We start from the raw sequence: 15,000 nt of genomic DNA, 5'->3' as shown, positions 1-15,000 counted from the left end.
TTCAACAGTATAGGAATGTATCCCATCATGTAGATGTATATTTGAGTGTTTACGTCCAGCATATAGGTACATACATATATAAAGATATATCAGGAACATATCATATGGCAACAAAGCATTACAAATGAAAGAAAAGGGAAACACCAGTGATGCCTGTATTATGTAGTGGTGTTGTCCGATGTAATATCAAGACTCCCTCAGACAGACATGTGTCATTCATACATGCAAACAGTTGTACATTGGCTGTATACATCACTCTGTGCATGTAATGTACATTAATACAACAGTACCTGTCCAATCACTATGTGAGAACAGTGCTCTTGCAACGTGATGTGTGCAACATTATCATCATGATAAAGGTAAATGGGGTAACCATAGAGGGACCGGTAGTGTTGTGTGTACAATGGGGTCATCCTCATCACATGTACCTGAACCATTTAGGAGTGATGTGCATACAATGGGGTCTTCCTCATCACATGTACCTGAACCATTTAGGAGTGATGTGCATACCAGGATCGTGTGCCTGAGGGACAGGGGTGAGGATAACAGGAGTATGTTGTGATGCATATTACAAGGGTTACGTGTCCAGTGAGCATGTGTGTGAAATGGACAGCTATGTATAGGGCAGATGTTGTCCTAGGAACCGATTGGCCTTATGTTTCTGTAGAGTAAGAGTGGGATGTGGGGGAAGGAGAGTAGGTATGCCTGTGGAGGATAGGTAGGGTAGGATCACAGACAAGACAGCATACAAGGTTGGTATATGACACATGTGGGGGGATGCAGCTCAGACGGGGATGGGTGTTTGGCATTCACAAGCCCATGGGAACAGTGGGATGGAATTCCCCAGCCATGAGCAGCCGCCACTGCACCAAAACAGCTGCAAAGGAGGCAGTGCTGGGGACTGTCCAGGATGAGCAGCCTCACCCTATAAATGTGACACTCTGCCCTTGAGCTTGCGTATCTGGCTTCAGAACCCCTTAGTGAGCCCCCAACGCACCACATCCGGGACCGCACAACAGCAGACATGTTCCTGTCTGGCCCTGATCCGGGGGGGGCATGCCCCATTCTCAGTGGAGGTACTATCAGAAGGTGGTGCAGAGCTAACAGAGGTTGAGGTCCAAGGCTGGGACCCATATGTGCTGGTGCCCGGTGCCATGGTCAGCTGAAATGGGACAGGAGGTTCTGCCGGGACCTCTCAACCCATACAGCCTATGGTGTTGCAGTTTAAACTCAGATATGGCTTAGTGATAGACAACAGCATTCAGAATTACCTACAACAGTATGCATAGATATTACTATCAACCCAAATGGAACAGATGGTATACATTTGCAGAGGGAGCACAACACACGCATATATACTGCATGACATCTGTATAATGTGTAGTAGATGTGTGACTGCAGCTATGAACATTTTCCCATTATTGGCTTGTCACTGGGAACCCCAGACAGTGTCTGTCATACCACTGTTTCATGTGACATGTGTCCAGTGAGGGATGCGATGGCAGTAACACATCCCTATCACCATGTATTGTCACAATCCTCACACTATGCTCCTGCTATGCACAGATGTGTGTTCAGTGTGTAACACAGGAAACAAATAGTTTCACACACTGACCAGTCCACAGATGGCCCTAGAGATGGGGGTCCCTCACAAATAGAGTACTGTCATGTCTGTTTTAAAACATGCAGAATAGCCATTACCACACACAACATGTTAAAAAGGCAGTAGTCTCAATGCAGCATAGCTACACTTACATGCTGTAGTCATGTGTAGCACATCACCCTCCTGTCTTTAGGCTATTTCCCACTGTGTATGATGCTTATGGAACATCCATATATCATCTGTGATGCTGTTTCAGAACACCACATGCAGGTACCACTCACAGCAACTGTCATGGCAAAAACTCCAACATGATGTTCCTAGATAGTGTACTGTGTTTATCATGCAAATGGCTATGGGAACACCATCACAGCTGTTCCACATGCAATCAGCTAGAGGAGGACTGCAATAGGTGAAGAGGCCACCACCTGATCATGTCCATCACTTACAATACACATGCTGCTGCTGAGCAGGTGTACACCTCCACATCCACCAGATAGTGTGTGGGAGGGACAGACAAAGTACACCAGAGAAAGTCTTGGAGACTAAACCCTAAGCATGGACTGCCACATGCTTAACAGTACAGGGCCAAACCCCTGACTGACTAGTCATTACTATTACATGTGCGTGAAGTTACTACATGTGCCACAAAGCCGACATGTTGCTTTGCTGTAAGAACATATATGTGTGTAGCCTGAGAGATATCTGCAACAGAGATATAGTAGACATGCATTAGGTGTAACACACATGCCTGTCCACATGAATGGATGCCATTGTCACCACAACCACACTCTCTAATGGACTCACATTGACACTCTTTGCCAGGGCCACAAATACACAAACTAACTACTTAGTTTGCCACACTGCATAATGCACAGGACTACATGTACCACAGGGGATATCTGGAGGTTCTGTGGGCTAGGGCATGTGAAAGTGTTTGACATCTGTTGGTAAGACAATGAGGGTTATATTGAGAGTGACTGTGGTTGGGAGCATCATAACCCACACGCAGACACAAGGTGCCAGTACTGACATGCATGTATGCATTGCTTCATGGGTGTGTAGTGGTTGGTTGTGCAAGATGGCTGTACAAGGCTGGGTGAGGGGTAATTCTTGGCATCACACCACCCAACAATGGTGGGTAGTGTGGTACAGGGGTGTAGTGTCTGCAATGTCCCACACAGATGGGTACTGCATGATCTGCCCTGACATCCTGGTTACCAATGTATATGGCCATAGCTTTGCAATGCATGCCATGTCTGTGTTTGATAGTCCTTCACATGGACATTGCCCGGGATGTGCATGTCCCACAATACTGTACAGTGACATGTACAGGTGTACCTGGTTTGGCAGGCACATGTTGTGTACACAGACTGTTATCCCCCGATATGCCAATACTGGCCTGGTGTTACAAAACCTGCTTATAGTTAGCAGGTCGACCCTGCACCTGCATTGATAGCATGATAGAGGTATTCCCTAGTGTCAGTGGCATTGGTCCATACAGAGCATATGTGTACGGCATTGTATTGCCTCTGTGGATCACATTTGATAGTACCACATGTGTTGCAGGCATCCAGTGGGGAACATAGTGAAGGCACATTGTCTGCAATTATGTGCCTATTGTACCACTGTACAGTGTGCCATGTCCTCTGAAACCCATTGCATTCACACCATGCCTACTATCTGTCATCAATGTGCATGGTACAAGCAACATAGCGGGATATCCTAGGCAAGTGTGTTTGTGTATGGCACATGGGTGCAGGACATATATTGGGTACTAGTAGGGTTGCATACTTTGTTCACCAGGCCTTTTGCCAGATGTAGGGGTATGGCTTGCCAAAACAGTCCTGTGGTTGACTGACATCTGTACTCCTCGTGAGGTGGCAAATGTGTCATAAGACGGACACCATATAGGAAAACTACAAAATCCACTCCCCAACATGTCCAGTGGTTAGACACTCATAGCCACCTCTACACAGACACTTGCCATGTCCTGTATTCAAACCCCTACCTACTGTATCACACTACAGCAATATGCATTTAGGGCACGCATTACAGCGAATACTGTGTTATAGCACTCCTACAGGTGTATTCCTAGGTGGGTGACAACAGCAGGATTGACAAAGGTGGTCATGTGATTTGTACAGAGAGTGCATACTCTACAAAGCACTGTACTTGTCTCACACAGGCAGACACACACACACACACAGTTCGCAAGTCTGGGATTAGAACACTGACCTAAGTACTTTATCACACTACAGCATTACGCAGTTAAAAAACACGCTACCGAGATTTTTGGATCACAGCACTCCCAGAGGTGTATTTCTAGGTGGGTGACATCATCAGCCTTGCCAAAGTTGGGTATAGGAATTGTATGGAGTATGAACAGTCTAAAAGCATTATTCTATCCTCAGGCAGACGGAGACACACACACACACACACACACACACACACACACACACACACACACACACACACACACACACACACACACACACAGAGTTGGCAAGTCTGGGATTCGAACACTGACCTAACTACTTTATCACACTACAGCATTAAGCAGTTAAAGAATATGCTATTGAGATTACTGGATCACAGGACTCCCAGAGGTGTATTTCTAGGTGGGTGACATCATCAGCCTTGCCAAAGTTGGGTATAGGAATTATATGGAGTGTGAGCTGTCTAAAGCATTATTCTGTCCTCAGGCAGATGGAGACACACACACGCACACACACACAGTTGGCAAGTCTGGGATTAAAACACCAACCTAGTTACTTTATCACACTACAGCATTATGCAGTTACAGAATGCGCTATTGAGATTACTTGGTCACAGTACTCCCAGAGGTGTATTTCTAGGTGGGTGACATCATCAGCCTTGCCAACGTTGGGTATAGGAGTTGTATGGAGTGTGAGCAGTCTAAAAGCATTATTCTGTCCTCAGACAGATGGAGACACGCACACACACATACACAGTTGGCAAGTCTGGTATTAGAACACCGACCTAACTACTTTTTCACACTACAGCATTGCGCAGTTACAAAACATGCTACCGAGATTACTGGGTCACAGCACTCCCAGCGGTGTATTTCTAGGTGGGTGACATCATCAGCCTTGCCAAAGTTGGGTATAGGAATTGTATGGAGTGTGAGCAGTCTAAAAGCATTATTTGGTCCTCAGGCAGACGGAAACATGCACACGCCAGTAGTGGGATCAGAGCATCTGCCTATTGCCAGATCACTATTACAATACTACATAGTTATGAGATGCACGACAGAGACTACACACTTCAAGGCTGTCATTATGACCTAGGAATGCAGACATAAACAGGGATGCTGGCAGTTAAGATGTACATACCTGTGAACCTGTGTGTTTAAAGTAGGAATCCATCCTGAACTGGAGTATGCCCATCTGTGGAATGGAAGATTACTATCACTATACATGGTTACAATTGCCATGCCCATACACATAGAGGCACATAACTGACTCAAGGCGTCACTGGGCATGCTCACACACTTAGTAGCACAGGGTTGTTCGGAATGCACTATGTGTTCATCTACACAAGGTTATACTGGGCATGCTCATACACTTAGTAGCATAGGGGCTGTTTGAGATGCACTCTGATTCTAAACACGGAAGGCCACAGTGGCCATGCTATTACAGTTAGATGTAAAGAACACATTGTAATGGACTCCAGTGTTAGTAGTTGTCATTGTTAGCAGGAACGCTGCATTACATATATCTGACACCGGTTTTCTACACGTCTGCTGCTGCTGTCCGTCACCTTAGATGTACCATTCTATACTAAGCGCAATACTACCACTCGCAGTGATGTCTTGCTAGGAGTGGCAACTGCTTGACCAACACAATGAGCCAATGTCCTGCTGTTATTATGAGGTTGTCCAGTGTTTGTCATTCTGGGATGACATGACTGAATGTAGACAGGCCTTTGTGACATATCACATGCATCTGTGATTCAAGGAAGTGGGGATAATACCTAGGTCGCATTCGCCCATATAGTGCCATTCCAAGTCAAATGTCCTAAACACAAGATAACACCCTGACACCTAGAGGCATTGTATGCTTATGCTAACCAGTGCTAGATGTGTAGCATTTGTAATCACAGCTGCTCACTGTAGATCCAACAATGGGAAATACTGACATCTGTGCAGTGAGGAACACCTGGCTGAAGGCTCTGTAGTGCACAATAGCAATACCACCATATACCTCAGAACCAGACATGTGGGCCATAACACAGGTAAGGACCGCTCCAGGTGGTAATGTCCCCACATACATAAAGGCCACTCACATGTACTGACCAGTACTCCCACAAAAGGCATCACAGATGAGTCAGGTGCAGGTCACAGTGTCAAAACCTGCATTCTAGGATGTAACACTCAGACACCACCATGCCCTCAGACCACCAACACACATCCATACATGTGGTAGGACATATAATAGTACAACACCATGTGACTTTTGACCAGTGGACTGTACCTAGCTCTACATCAACTGTGCAGAGTACCCATGTACTGACACAGTTGCATCATGTGTTATGCAATACAATGATACCACTGTTTGTTACCAGGTCAGCTGTACACATACCAGGGGCCCTCAGTTATTTTCAGCATTAACAGATAACTGTTGCTGTATACCAGTAAACACCCTCATGTCTGGATATGACATACATGTACCTGCCCTGGATATGTATATGCCACACACATACAACATATATGTAAATAGCATAGCAGTTGTTGTCCTTTGTGCAGACAGGTGCATACAGCCATTACACACATGCACATGGAAAGTAGGTCCATGGCTGCTGAATGCTAACAGTACATAAGATGTGATATCAATGTTGACAGAGGCAACATTCCCTCTGTACTGGTCACCCATGACACCTATCATATCATACAACAGTCCATGTGTCATGTATGTCATTACACAAGTCCACCAATTGCAATGCCTACAAACATGCCTAAATGACAGGAATGTAGGACCTACACACATGTACATGTAGTGGTGTGTGTTCAGATACCATCCGTGTGTAGTTACTGATGTTTGCAGGTGACATGTGTCTTAGTACATCATGCAGTTGCGATGCAGCCTCAGCATTGCCAACTGCATATGGTGATATGCTGAAAGTATGTTAAGATGTACTTCGGGTATAGACAGATGTGTGGACATAACTAAGTGGTGGGGCATCTTTGCAGATGGATGTTTGCTGAGGACAGCTCACAGGAGTGTCACAAGCAACCCTACAATAACCCGTGTAACCGCTAAGCCATGGTTTTGTTACTTGAAGGGGAACACACACAACTTAAACAGCAGTCAGGGTGACACCGAAGGTAAATCACTTGACACCTGTAACAGTTAAGACCTCCCACGTGCATATATCAGCACAGTTGCCAAAGGAAGCATCAGTACACTTTGTAATGCATGCAATACTGCTGTAAGTCTGTCATATGTATCATGAGATAGGCAGGTGTTTCATTCACAGTACTGGCATGTGTGTTTGCGTGTGTGTCCAAATATGTCACGTATGGTGAGGAATACATCTCAGTTGTTACTCACTCTCCTGTACACTGTTGTGGACATCTGTACAGACTGCAAAGTAGAAAGCAGGACATAGGCAGGGGTGTGTATCTCACACATGTGAGGTATCTGTATGTGCGTGACATAGGTGTATTCAATAGTGAATGCCACAGTGTGTGTGTGTGTGTGTGTGTGTGTGTGTGTGTGTGTGTGTGTGTGTGTGTGTGTGTGTGTGTGTGTGTATGTATGGCTGTCTGGTCCCTGGAGTGAGGATGTATGTTACCATAGTGAACTGATAAGACCCCTCCCCCCATCCAGGCGATGCAATCTACTATCCCTGTTGATGTCCTTGATCATATGCCATACTAACTACCTGTACATGTGTAATCTCTGTGGCGCATCATGCAAGTGCACAGTACTGTAATGATGATTTGCACATAGGCAGGGGTCCTCACCTCAACATTAGCAACTGTATGTGTGTTTGCGTGTGTGTGTGTGTGTGTGTGTGTGTGTGTGTGTGTGTGTGTGTGTGTTATTGTGTCGGTGAATCCGTGAGTGTGTGGGTGTGTTACTGTGTCTCTGAATACATGTGTGTGAATACCTGAGTGTGTGGGTGTAGTTGTGTGTTCGCATCCTGTCATGGGAACATGTATTACTGCTTCTCAATGAGGCATCACGCTTTCCACTCACCTCTACCCTTGTCATCAGCTAGACTGCTCTCTTACCTCCCCACTCCATGTAACTGTACCTGTGATCTCAGCCAGTATGGATGTCATGTCTTTAGCCACAGTAGCTTAATACACAGCTATCATGCTCTTGGATCAGTAGATCTGTAGACGTGTTTGGAACGTGGGACTTTCTAACTGTGATGTGGAAGCTACAAAGTGCATGCTGGTATTTTCATACATACCTGTGAGTAGTCCACGTTTACATATGGGACACTAACTGCAAACACTGACATCCACCAGCACATGCAATTAGACCTGAAGGAGGAATACAGAACATCATGACCAACATGCAGTTACTGTTGTTACACAAGACACATACTGTTAACAGTACAAAATGCATTGTAAACCTGTACTACATGGTATGTCTGCTGCCTGTCAACAGTACACAACAATTGTAATCTACACATATCTTCCTAGTCTGTTCACCCTGTGCATCAGACCATATGAGCATGCCCCTGCACCGATGGTGTGGATGACAGGGATGTGGCATAGGCATCATCATATGCACAGGGTGATGTTTGCCAGAGGCCTAGGCTGCACCATTGGATGACATCGTGTGTGTGTGGGTTAGGGCCTTTAATCTAACTGGGCGTGTGTAGATGTTATGCATGTGTGTGTTGCGGTGCCCTATTTATGTTTCTGGTGTGTGCGTGTATGGTTGCACACAATTCTGACATGTGTCTGGCCTACACAGGGGTATTATTGACAGCTGCAGACCGTACATGCCAGGTTTTACAGTTCACGGTGTCCGGCCATGGCCACGTGGCCTGGGCCTGCCAGGAGTTGCACAGGCACTACCAGGCAGTGGTGCAGATTGGGTACTGTCTGATGACACATGTCCACTGGAACCGTGTCCCTGTTGGGACCATCCAGGGCCATGTGCACGTGGCCTGCTGTGTCCTGGTGTGGACAGAATAGCACCAGCAGCTCTGCTGCTGCTACCACCACTATGGGAGCAGGCATGTGAGGTGGCTCGTTCACGTAGACCTGAAACAGGTGATGTAGCTGGCCTATGTCCACGTGCCTCATGCCTCACTCCTACCAGATATTCCAGCACAGACAGCTCACACTTGCAGATGGTCATGCCATGGTCAAGGACTCCAACCATGTCACCCAATCATCTATCCAAAACTTCAGCAATCTACTGTTGAGCATTTGCCATTGCCTGGATGTTGTTGTTTAAAGAATGGACAGCAGCTCTCTGAAGCCTCTGATCTTCTCTTTTGTGCCATTCAGCATGTGCCTGTGCCTCCATTACAGCCTGAAACATGCGTATGGTGACACCAGCTGCTGCGATCTGTCTTGCAGGGGCATGTTGGCAAGAGGTCCTCCTACGAGCAGCACTGGCCACATGCTTGTGTGGGGCATCACCAGTCAGTTGGCTGACACCATGGTGTGCAGGCACACCTTCCATAGCCTCCACACTTTCCTGCTCCAAGCTACCACACTCCAACTGTCCTTCCTCTATGGGCACTGGTGATGGGGTATGTGTTGGAATAAGAACTGTGTGGGGATGAGGGGGATATAGGTGGAATGGCAACCAATGGCACAGATTCAGCCCCTGACAACCCTGACTGTGCTTCAATCATATGTTCATCATCACTGCTAGAGTCTGTGGGGACACTAACATCAGATGGACCACAGGAGGGGAATGCACCTACATCACATGTGAGGGTCAGTCAAGAACTGTACATTACAATCTATGCAATAGACACACACACAGACACACACACAGACACAGACACACGCTATGGCACCCAACATGCATGTGATATGACAGAAGGCATGCAACATGCATGTGATATGGCAGACGGCATGCAGCTCAGGCAATAATAATGGTATTTATCACACATCCCTGCGTTGCACACAACAGCATGCATGTGTCATAGCAGAAGGCATGCAATTTACACAATCATAGTAGTAGTTAGCAAACATCCCTGTGTTACACCATGTAGACCAGCACAGCTTAACAGTACACCTGAATGATTTGTGGCATATGACCTTGACAATCACATGTAGCATGACATGTGATCTGCTGACGTGTGCAATGACATGCATACATGTTGAACACAATGGTGTCCTGTCAAATATACAGTGGAGTAATGGTGTCCCAATGCAGTGTTGTCTGTCCGCCCTACAAATATACTGCACATTTAGCTGATGTGCATGACCATTGCAAGGAATCATGAGGCGTCTCTATTGGTATACAATGTGAGTTACAGACACAGTTCATAGCCATAACTGTGTTCAGATACAATACATATATACTGTGGAATGTGACTCACGTCACTGAGGTGTATACACACTAAACCATGATGTGGAATGTGTAACACAGGTCACTGAAGGGTATACGGATGACACCCCTGTACATCTGCAACCATATTGCTGCTGCCTGGCAACTATGGCCAGACATGGCAAACTCGTTGGTACACCATGTCCCACATGACATCTGTGTACCACACACACACACACACACACACACACACACACACACACACACACACACACACACACACATGAGGAGCAAGGATGACAGTGATGTCCGACACCAGCAAGGGGAATGTACTGTAACTGTGGGCTGATATGGTTGTCTGTGTATGTATGTGAGTACTGTACAGGTGACTGCTGTCATGTCGTGTCACACTCAAGATTTCCAACACATCTTATGTGGTGGATTGATGCCACACCTACACAAGATGTGCACAGGCCTGTAGGATGTCTAGTGTTCCACATCTGTAATATAACTATTACACAAAGGCCATAGTTGGACCATGTGGAGCCAATGTACGACAGGGTGTACACACAAGCATATCACGTCTACTGTGTATGTTGCTTCATGTCTCTGGCCATCCTCCATGGCCATGTGTGAACATGTGTTAGCCAAATGGTTGTGACAGGTGTCTATTTCACATGTCTGTGTTGTCCTATATGACATACACCCATAGATGTCATATGCTCCACTGACGACAGGGTTATGCAGACAATGGGTGGTATGTTTGGTATGTGGGATATGTTTTTCAGGATGGTTAGACAGTGTTGCAGCCAGTGCACTAGACATCATGGACATGTCAGATAGCACATCACATTGTGTGACATCCATAGCAGGGGTATAATCCACACCGGTGAATCCTGTGGGCTGGCCATACCCCAGCTCACTGTGTAGTACTGTTTGTATTCCCCACATGTGTAGTTCTGATCTGTAGTACATGTCCCTACAGTGAACAACACCTCCACCATTGTATGCACAGCTGTCCACACATCTGGCAATGACAGTTTGTGAGGTTTCATGTTGGTGTTTCACATAGTTTGCAAGTATTGCACATGGGTAGCCATTGTGATGCATTGCAGGTCCGACCTGTATATTGTGACAGGACCATACATTACATGTACATGTGGTAAATGGACACATGGCAGATAGATCTGTGCATTAACATGCCTGATAAATAATAACAGTCTCACCTGCAATGGGCTGCTGTCGCAGCAGAATGCCAGAGGTACCTAAATAGGAGTGACACAGCAGTATGATCATTATCCGCCTGTATGATAGCAACAGGGTGCAATGTGCATGTTAACACATACACCAGTACAATAGACTATACTATGGAGTATGCACATGTGTGCATACACAGAGTAACATACAATAGTATGCATGTGTGTATACATGCGTAGCATATGATGTTACATTACATATTGTACAGTGACACTTGTAACTATATGGAATATAGTTGTTATATCTGCAGTAGTGACTTACCAGGCAACTACAGGCTCAGTGGTTGAGAGACACCCACCTCCATGATATCAGCTAAGGCTTGTGGATGTTGTACTGCAGGTGTCCTCAGGTTGGCCAGTAGCTCCTCGGTACGTGTGAGTGGGGGCTGGGTTGGTGGCCCACCACCTGTTGCACCTTGTTCCCTGGCGATTGCATTTGCAAGCTGTTTCACCCGTCTAATTAGGTCTGTACAGTGAATGCGCACCTGCTGGTATGTGCGGTTGTGGCCACCCACATCATTAACCCTTCTGCAAAGTTCCTGCCACAGGGCATCCCACTGCTGTGCATCCTGTGGCACATGGCTGAACAGTACATGATGATTATCATGTAGGTATGGGATGAGGGCCTCATCCTCCAAGTGTGTATAAGGTGGCAGCTTTGCATGAGGCATACCTGGATGGCATAATGATGGAGACAGGTCACAGTAACTCACAGAGATGTACAGAGCTACAGCTGAACACACATGTATCACATTTATTACGATTAAATAGTTATCTTTGCAAATCTATATGACACTGACACCACTGACATGTTTGTGTCACACACATTTGACACTCAATGGTGATTGGATATTATCACCATATATGTGTGTGTGTGTCACCTGATTACATTGCTCATACTCCATGTGGATGCTGTCTTGATGTGGGCATGTTTGTTGCCTGTATTGATGTTCTTACCTATCAACACATGCCTGGATGTGTCCACATTAATGCAGTCGACCTTGATGCTGTGTATATGTCACATATAAAACCTTATACTGCCTTAATGGACATAATGTGTGATCCTGCAGAGTTGCTCACGGAAGGTTTACTTGTATGTGTTTTGCCATATACATCTACATGGCACTGTACAGCAGTTCAACATCCTGCCATGTATCACCTGTGTTGCCCATGTGATACACAAGGGACACTGGCTAGCCTGATGGTATTTGCAGGGATGGATATCAACTATAGCATTTATGGTCAAAGTCAACTATTAGGCTATATGCCCTGGGCCATGTTTGAGCCTAGGATGAAAGGTTACCAAGCTGTAGCTGACAGGTGGGTTTCTGGGGCCAGGTCAAGCAGTGCCACATAACTGATCCACAGGGTTAATGATACATTTACCATGTGGTCATCACACCATGTGTGAAAGAGGGGCAATGTGCAGCTTTGTTGGACGGGGATACATAGTATGGCAGGAGTATGTAAAGTGTATGGGGCAAGGATCTGTCCAGCATGTGGTGATCCTTGTATTAGGAAGGTGGATGTACATAAAGTATGTGTTTGAGATCAGGATGTGCACATGTAGCATGTCCAACATCACTGGGTTGGACATGGCTTTATTCAGGGTAGGCATCATGCTACATGGTGGAGATGGAGATTGGGAAGGCTGGTGTAGGCCACCTGAACATGGCCAATACCCCTTAAAGGAAATATGTGATATGATATGGGTCACTTGAGTGTTGAGTATGGCTGAACAATGATCTCTATATTCATGAATGGCACCATGTCATGATTAGGGTTGCCACTTATGACTACCTGACAGGTGTGGTGACATAACTATCACAGGAAAGATAACTGCCCAGCTGCATCCCTTACACACAGTGCCCATTATGTTGACCGCTGCCAATGTGGTATTTCATGGGTACAGGGTTATTAACATAGGGGTGACAATGCACTATGTAGCTGTCAGATTGTGGCCATATGTCACAGAACACACCCACAAAGCCCCTTCTGTATGTTGTCCACAACACTCTGAGTCAGCTATTGCTCCTAGGTCATAGTCATTCGCATACTTCAATATTCAGATGCCTTCTGTTAGTCTGTGTGGTATAGACTACATTGAGGGGAGTACAATGAATTGACCCTGTCTTACTGTAGCTGGCATTGGTGTGATGTGCATGTATTATTCAGACACCTTCTGTAGTGTTGGTTCTGCCAGCAGTCCAGTTGCAAAACACTCCTGTGACATAGGAATGTACATCTAGTATACTGAGAGTAGGTGGAACACAGTATAGGTGATGATGTCCTATGACCTGGCAAGGTTATGATATGCAGTGCAAAATCAATCTTACTGTCATCTACATCTGTACTGCTGACATCAAATAAGTTGATCAAGGTTCATGGCCTTTCAGACCAGACTCATCAAGGTAGTAGTGCAGTACTTTCTATTATCAGTGGTGTCTCTCTCTTTGTGGGTTGTGATAACTGTTGGTGTGCACCATTCAGTGTGTACACAGCCTGACATTAACCTATGTTTTTCATGAGGTGTATGTGGAGAGCAACTTGTTTTGCCATATGTGTATGATACAACCTGGGATGTGGACAGGTCCTATGCAGCCTGAGTGCAGCTGGTACCTGCATAGTTGTGGTTACAGGGGCTCTGTAGTGTACATGGATATAGGATTGGGTACCTGTTGGGGGGGGGCAGTGTGTTTATGTTATCCAAGACCTTATCTGGATTGCTTACCCATGCTCAGCACTTGTTCAGAACTTGTAAGCACTAAATAAGCTACTAATTACTATAGCACTCAATCTTCCTCATTACCTAGAGGTAAACAGTTTTTGTACATACTGTCCTCACTTGCTTAGAGTAAAACAGCTCTTGTACTCACTTTCCTCACTTATCTAGAGGAGAATAGTTTTATATTCAGGCATGTCCAAGGGTCAGCTCCCAGTGTTCTCTCCTGTCTAGCTGATGTATCTGGGCATCTTGAGGCAATGTAGAAATTGCCTCATGTACACAGACAACCCTTTCCTCCTATCACCCAGCACTACAACCTGTGAGAGATGCATTTATCTAGCCAAACTGAAGGTAAAGCTCTCTCCAACCAAGACTGAACTTGAAGGTCATGTGGAGAAGGTAAACATTTGCACCACACCACACTCATCACATAGTCTCACTAAATCTACACCACCAAAATCCACACATAGTAACACAAAAACATTTGCGGAGGCTCTCAATAATAATCTGTCTAAGCAACAGAGATCTCCAAAGCAGAAATGCAAGCAGCCTCCATCCCCCAACACAACCCCAATGACACACAGCCCACAGACTCAGTGTGCCACTCAACCACAGCCAATAAGGCAAAACAACGTACCCAACACACTAGTCATAGGTGACTCTATAGTCGGGCACATTGATGTCCCATTCACCAGGCTAAACAAGGAGAAGGTTATTGTCAGCTGCCTGTCAGGTACAAGGATCTGCCACATAACCCACACACTCAGGTCACTCCACAACAAGTACAAATATGCCTCTGTCATTGTCCATGTTGGTGTGAATGACCTGAGATGTACCTCCCTGGACTACATGAAAAGAGACATGGAAGAGCTCTCCGATCTTGTAGCCCAGGCAGGTATGACCCTAGCCCTGAGTAGCATTCTG

This window comes from Protopterus annectens, chromosome 1.part0 (genome assembly GCF_019279795.1).
Source record: "Protopterus annectens isolate FY-2018-M chromosome 1.part0, PAN1.0, whole genome shotgun sequence".
NCBI lineage: Eukaryota > Metazoa > Chordata > Ceratodontiformes > Protopteridae > Protopterus > Protopterus annectens.
Note: the sequence above shows the minus strand (reverse complement) of the source record.